This window comes from Tupaia chinensis, unplaced genomic scaffold (genome assembly GCF_000334495.1).
Source record: "Tupaia chinensis unplaced genomic scaffold, TupChi_1.0 Scaffold144336_1, whole genome shotgun sequence".
Lineage (NCBI taxonomy): Eukaryota > Metazoa > Chordata > Mammalia > Scandentia > Tupaiidae > Tupaia > Tupaia belangeri.
The window spans coordinates 495,351-502,748 of NW_006204194.1; the positions used below are offsets into that span (position 1 = coordinate 495,351).

Below are 7,398 nucleotides of genomic sequence, written 5' to 3' on the forward strand. Positions count from 1 at the left end.
AAGATTTATTTAATTCCATTTGTTATTACTATTTTTTCATTTAAAAAATAGAGAAAGGGAAAGGGAGAAAGCAAGCAGCCAGGTCTGAGACTTGAGCTGCAGTTGGCCACATGGGAATCCAGTGCCTTTAATCACCACACCACCTGCTGGCCCTACTTTTTTTTTTTTTTTTAATTAATGGTCGTGGTTTGAGATATGATTTTACCATAACCCAAAATTGACACATTTGATCATTTTTGTGACAAACTAGTACTAATTAAGCATTACAAGTATGACTAATAACATACTAATACATAACAGATATTTAAGACTCATAATTTTGGAGCATCCATTGACACAAATTTCTATACACAGCTAAACTCCATTTCATATTTGACAATATTTCCCATATAATTTCAACACATCAGAAAGTCTAGTCTATCTGTCTTTATTTATTTTTTTGGAATAAATTATGAACCACAATCTTTCAAAACAATTATTTTTGGTGTGTGTGCTTTTGGAAAGAGAGAGCAAAAGTGAGGAACCTGTCCCCATGGGAAACAGCCACTTTTTAGTCCCTTCTCCTGCTTATGGTTCTGTGTTCACACAGAACACACACATGGTCTGATTTTCAAGCCACCAGGTCTGGGACTTAGACCACATGGCTAGCCATGTAGGATCCAGCTGCCTTAACCATCATGCTAACAGGTGCCATCCCCATATATTTTTATAAGAGTAAAGAAGGCAAAGAGAGGCTTGGCCATGCAAAAGTAGAAGGTAACATGCCTATGGAGGTAGACATTGGAGCTTTTCAGCCACAAGCCAAGAAATGCTGGCAACCACCAAAAGCAAGAAGAGGAAATGAATGAATGTTCTCCTGGAGTCTCCAAGGGGAATATACCCCTGCTAATCCCTCAATTTTGTGTCAGTGATACTAGTTTCATATTCTGGCATCTAGACTTGTGAGAGGAAAAAAAGCTCTTAAGATTGTTCTTGGGTCAGTCTTGTGGTACAGTGGCTAAGAATGGCACACCTGGAACCAATCCCACATAACCAAGTGCAGTTTGAATCCGAGCCCTGACAACTGGAAAAACATGCCAGGAGCATGGTGCATGCATGCTCAAAATTCTGACAATGTGGAAGGAAAAGGATTACAGCATAACCACAGTTCTTTTGAGGGTGCTCACTATACCTGTCCCTCACCATTGAGCATTCATACCCCCTGGCAAATAAAAAGATTTGTTTTTAGACACTAAGTTTGTGTTAATTGTTACAATAGTAATAGGAAACTAATATAGAGAGCAAACCTCTTGAAGGAAACAGCATATTCAATCTCTTGATAGTTGTATTGCTGTCAGTGTGAGCCAAGAATAACCAACTTTTTAAGGATAGAATTCCAGCCAATAGCTTTTCCACACTGATTATGTTCAATGAGTTTCTCTCTACTCTGTGTGAATTTCCTAGTGACAAATCAGGTAAAAGCCATTGATAGCTTGTTGACATTGACATTGTTATAGTGTCCTCAGTATGAATATGCATATGTTGAATAGGGTGAGAACACCTCCTAAAGCTCTCCACTCTGATTATAAGATTCCCTCCCAGTATGAGTTCTCTGATGTTGCATCATAACAAGTATGTCTAAAGCCTTTTTCATGATGACTACATCCATCATTTTCTTTTCAAATGTCCATTCTGTGATATTGAGTGAGGAGGGAGTAAAGTGTGAAACTGTTCCCTGAACGATCACATTCATAGGGCTTTTCTCTTTTATGATTCTTAGATGTAGGGTAAAGTGGTCACTCTTTAATTTCCTAAAATCACTGAAAATATAGGGTTTCCCACAGTTTGTTTATTTTTAAAGAGGTTTTTTGCCTTAGGGCATGTGTGCTAGGCAGAGAAAGAGAGAGACAGACACGGTGAGAGGGAAAGTGAGAAATAACCCCCCAGGAGGGATGGCCACACCACAATTGCTTCTCCTCCTAGAATCTTGGTGCACACACACTTGGTGTGAATTTCAAACCACTGGGTCCAGTACTGGAACCATGGTCGGCCATGTGGGAGTCCAGCGATGTAACCGCTACACCATCTGCTGGTCCCAACCCCAGATTTAAATTATCTTGTACCGAATAAAGGATCATTTGTGCTTACAGCATTTTACACAATGATTACATTTATAGTATTTTTTTTTCTATATGAGTTCCAAAATATAAGAGATCTTTCTCAGTAAAAACTCTTCCACACTCAACACACTTGGAGGCCACACACCCAGGGACCTAAACCTGTTCAAGTTGGGGGGCAGATCAAGTACAATGGAAACTAAGCAAAGGATCTTTTTTGTGTGTATGTGTACACATTCAGTTTTATTATATCAAAGCAATTTGTATTCTTTCAACATTTAAAACAGCACCATCTTTCCTTTCCAGTGGAACAGAAAGAATCTTTAAATAATTATAAACAGAAACAAAATTACAATAGAGAATGTCAACTCCAAATAAGCTCCTACAGGTTCTGCTGATTCTCCAGTTGAGTAGTAGAGATCAAGTCATCATTAGGAGAGTTTTGTCTTTAAAAGTGTCATCTTAAACTGCAAGAATATTCATAAACATCACAAACATTCCAAAGGAGAAGCCATGTTGTCAAATGCCTACTTAATCCACCCAAATGCATCCTCTGCTGACCTTCCATCACCTATTTTTTTTTTCTTTTTCTTTTTTAGAGAGAGATTTGCTATAGGGTGTGTACGCTTGCTAGAGACAGAGACAGAGAGAAAATGAGAAATCACCCCTTAGAGGGAATGGCCATGCTGCAATCCCTTCTCTATTCTCTCAGGATTTGTGGCATGCATGCATACATGCACACGTGTCTGGCGTGAGTTTCAAGCTACTGTGTCTGGGGCTTGAACCATGGTTGGCCATGTGATGACTAGACTAGTCCAGCGCCTTAAACACTATACAACCTGCTGGCCCCTATAACTCCATTAAAATTTTTTTAAAAAAAGAATTATTTAATTTTAATATTATTTTTAAATTTGTCATAGAATACACACACTCACCAGACAGAAAGAGAGAGAGAAAGCAAGCTGCCAGGTCTGTGACTCAAATCATGGTTGGCCATGGGGAAGTGCAGCACCTCAACCAACACATCACCTGCTGGCCCATTTTTTCTTTTTAACCAAATGAAAGTGAACAGATTTATGCTGGTAAATGCTAACTGTCCATGTTCAGATAAAGACACAGTGTTACCTCTGAGCCAATTTTTTGGAGATAATTTTACTATAGGGCATGTGCACTCGCCAGAGAAACAGAAAGTGAGAAATCACCCCCTCAGGGAGGATAGCCATGCCACAATCCCTTCTCCTCCATTTCCCTTTTGGGATTATAGGAATGTATGCACACATACCTGGCATGATTTTTAAACTACAGGATTCAGGACTTGAACCATGGTCAACTGTGGGAGTCCAGCAATGTAAGCATTATGCTATCTACTGGTCCCAATCTCTGAGCCAATTTTACAAAGAAATGATAAAAGGTAGAACTGTATGCATTACTATACAGGGGCTAGTACCCTCCAGGTTTCAACAGAGCAGAGTGCAGCAATTTTTTTTTTTTTTTGAGAGGTTCTTGCTATAGGGCATGTGCTTGCCAGGAAGACAGAGACAGAAAGACAGAAAGCGAGAAATCACCCCCCAGGGGGGATGGCCACTCCACAATCCCTTCTCCTCTCAGGATCCTGGGCATGCACACACACACATGCCTGGTGTGAGTTTATGCCACTGGGGCCAGGATTTCAACCATGGTTGACTACTTGGGAGTCCAGCAACATAGCCATTATGCTAATTGCTGGTCCCCACAGGTTTTTATTTCCTAAAGAATTCTTTAATTTTATTAATCATTATCATTTTTTTATATGACCAGAGAGAGGGAAAATGAGAAAGCAAGCTGCCAGGTCCAGGACTTGAACTGTGGTCAACCATGTGGGAGTCCAACGCCTTAACCACTGTGCTACCTGCCATCCCCTTGCAGGTTTTGCTTTTTCTCACAGAGCACAGTGGTTGTGATTCCATACAGTTCTTGTTGAGACAGGAAGGGATCAAAATGAATGTAGAAGAGAAAGTGATAGAGATTCTTTTCCCATTTTATTCTGCTCAAGATCTACCCTCCAAAATAAGTTGAGAACCTTGGTGTAGAGAAGAAAAGAGACCTCAAGAACAAGGCTACTGAACACAAGAGGGAGAGAGAAAAACAAAACAAAACAAAAAAACAAAACAAACAAAAAAAAACCCCTGCAACTTTCTCCCAGAGACTGGAGAAAATTTTTTTCTCCTTTCCCTTCCTATCATCCATAATGGCAGTCAAACAGTACTGTAATGGATCTGGCCAAATGTTGTCTTTGATGACTTCTAATTCATCTGTACCTGCACCAGAATGGTCAGGAAACCAAGTAAAGATGTTCTCTGTTTTTTCATGCTGCCTCTTCCTGCTTGCTTCATTCTGCATTTGACTTGAATGTTTTATTAAATACTTTCCAAATTTCCATTTGATTTCAGCAGACTTTGAAGATGAATCACTACTCTCATTCAGATGAAATTCTTTGTGGATAACTTTATTTTTTATTTTTTAAAATTTTTATTTAACTTTATTTACTCATTCATTTTTAATTTGACCTGAGAGGGACAGAGCAAGAAAGAGACAGAGACAGAGAAAGAAAAGTGAGAAAGCAAGTTGCCAGGTCCAGGACTCGAACTGTAGTCAGCCATGTAGGAGTCCAGTGCCCTTAACCACCATGCCACCTGCCGGCCCTGATAACTTGATTTTCAATTAAGGATTTTAATCAAAATAACAGTATTTTGTAACCAGATTTAGTATCTTCAAATTCTGTCATTTTGACTTTGGTCAAATAATGCAGCACCTCTTCATTCTCCTTGCTAGGCAGTGCAGACACTTGGAGATGGTGGACGAATGTTTTAGTGGGATTTTGGTGATCAATTCTGACCTCTTCTGAAAAAATGGTTGACAAAGTTTGTTTTATTTCTGCATCACTTTCTGTCGGGACCATGCAGACAACACAAGCTGGTAAAGAGGCTGCCTCCCATGCCTAAAGCAAGGCCTGGGCTGGGAAGAAACTGTGAGCAAGTTCAGCAGTTTACGAGCCCTAACTCTCCATTGTGTTGCTGTACAGGCCTGTACTCAATTTCTCTGCCATGAGCTTTACTGCTATTATGGTACCCCGCAGAGGCAAAATAACACCCCCAGCCTTACTATAACTTACAATAATCCTGAAGAAATTTAGATCTACTAAGGCAGCGGCTGCAAATGGGAATTACTTCCATTAGATTCACCCCACCCTCCTGGAAAATGTCAAGAAAGAATGCTGCATTCACTTCTCCTACTGGGGATTACATAGATAAGCATTAGAAACGTTTAGGTTAAAGCCACTAAATTGGTGTAACAATCTCAGTAGCTGGGAGGGGCTCAGGGACTCATCCATGAGGTGCTGATACCCCAAACAAAGACCGTGAGCCACCTTTGATCTCAGGACAAGGAAAAATTGCCATTCCCCAAGCCACAGCCATTGTATAGAATAGCACGTAGAGGGTCCCAAGTACACAGTAACCTTTGGGTCAGTCATTAAGCTGCTCACAAGACCACATTCCTTTCCCATGTAGACATTACACTCACCCTCTTAGCTGTGGATTACCTCAGAGATAATATAGGTATTCCACTTTAGTATATATTAACTTTTCCTTTACTTAACCAGACAGGATTTCTATCTAGGCCTTTGTAACTAGCAACCTGCTGCCACCCTAGCCTGAGGCTGAAGTTCTCAAGCTGACCTGGGGCTCAAGTTCTCAAGCTGGTCTGGGACTGAGGTTATTAAGATTCCTGGGAGCTCTCTCATCCAAAAGACCTTTCCCAGTAATCAAGATCTAAGGAGAGAATGCACCAGACAAGTGGACTTCCTCATTCTAAGGATTATGACTGTTTATACTTAAACAAAACAGATGTCATGTTTTATGATTATTGTTCCTATGCTTTGAATGATTTACTTTTTAGAGTAAAATCTTTCACTTACTTCCCCTCACCCATCCTACTCCTGTAAAACTCCTTCAATAATAAATATGTATGTCTCCTAGCCATCAGAGCTGCAGTCTTGACTGCAGTCAGCTGAGAACATGCTAAAGGGCATCGAGGTCTCAGTCTCATTCCTGATCACCCATGTCGCCTTCCTGTGTATGAGTTTAGACCCACCCCAGCTGGAGCAGGGCTTCCGGCAACTTTCAAAATTTCCTCACTACCTTGTTCATTAAATCTGTCTAGTTTGGGCTCAGGAGATGGCATAATGGTTACATCGCTGGACTCTCACTTAGTTGACCATGGTTCAAATCCCAGACCTGGTGACTTAAAACTCACTGGAGGAAAAAAACAACAACAACAACAAAAAAACAAACTCACACCAGGCACATGTGCATGCATGTCCAAGATTCTGAGAAGAGAATGGAGGAGGGATTGTGGCTTGGCCATCTACCTGGTGGGTGATTTCTTGCTTTCTCTCTCTGTCTTTCTGGCAAGTGCATGTGCCCTATAGCAAAATTGTTTCCTAAAAACAAAAGTCTATTTCATTTTGTACTTCAGTGTGTTCAATTGCTTCTTTTTGTTTTCTCTCTGACGTCTCATTGACTCCATCATGGTTGGAGTTGAGCTCTTGCTTACTGACTTTGGAGACTGGTGCTGTCATGGTGCTGCTCAGTGATGGTGTTGATGGCAGGGATCAGTGAATGGGAGAGAAGAGAAGGGGAAGAGCATGGGTTTTATTTTTTTGATCAAAAATCAAAATGTGTATGGGCCAGCCAGTGGTGGAATGATTAAGGTGGCTGGATCCCATGTAGCTGACTACATGGTTTGAGTCGTGGACCAGCTGCTTGAAAAATATGATGTGTGTGTGTGTATGTGTGTGTGTGTTTACACCCCAAATCCTGAAAGAAAAGAGACGGTATTACAGTGTGACCATTCCTCAAAGGGGATGCTTTCCCTCTCTTTCTCTTTCTCTCTCTCTCTTGCTCACTCTCCCCCACCTTGCCGGAGAGGAGAGGTGCCCTATAGCAAATTAAAACAAAACAGTGTGTGTGCTAACAGAGTAGACAATACCAAAGATAAGATACTTAATCTGACCACGGCCTAGATCTCCCTTTGAGGAGGGACCTACAGCCATTGTGGGCAACTTCAGACATCTGGGCACCTTCAGATACCTAAGGTCACTTTCCTCATTCAGTGGCATCTAGCCAGTAAGTGAACAAAGACATAGTTGAAGGGTCTCTGTGTTTCCTTCTGATGTTTATTCCTATGTAGGAGTCCTCTAAACAGGCAATCTTTACTCTGGAATGTTTCTGGGTAGTATTTTGGTCTGACAGTGCTTCCTGCT

General features: G+C 40.9%; 1 pseudogene; it reads right to left on the bottom strand.

Moving 5' to 3' along the window:
* Positions 1–1,543: 1,543 nt before the first annotated feature.
* Positions 1,544–6,714, bottom strand: LOC106733660 (protein SET-like; annotated as a pseudogene).
* Between the last annotated feature and the right edge of the window lie 684 nt (positions 6,715–7,398).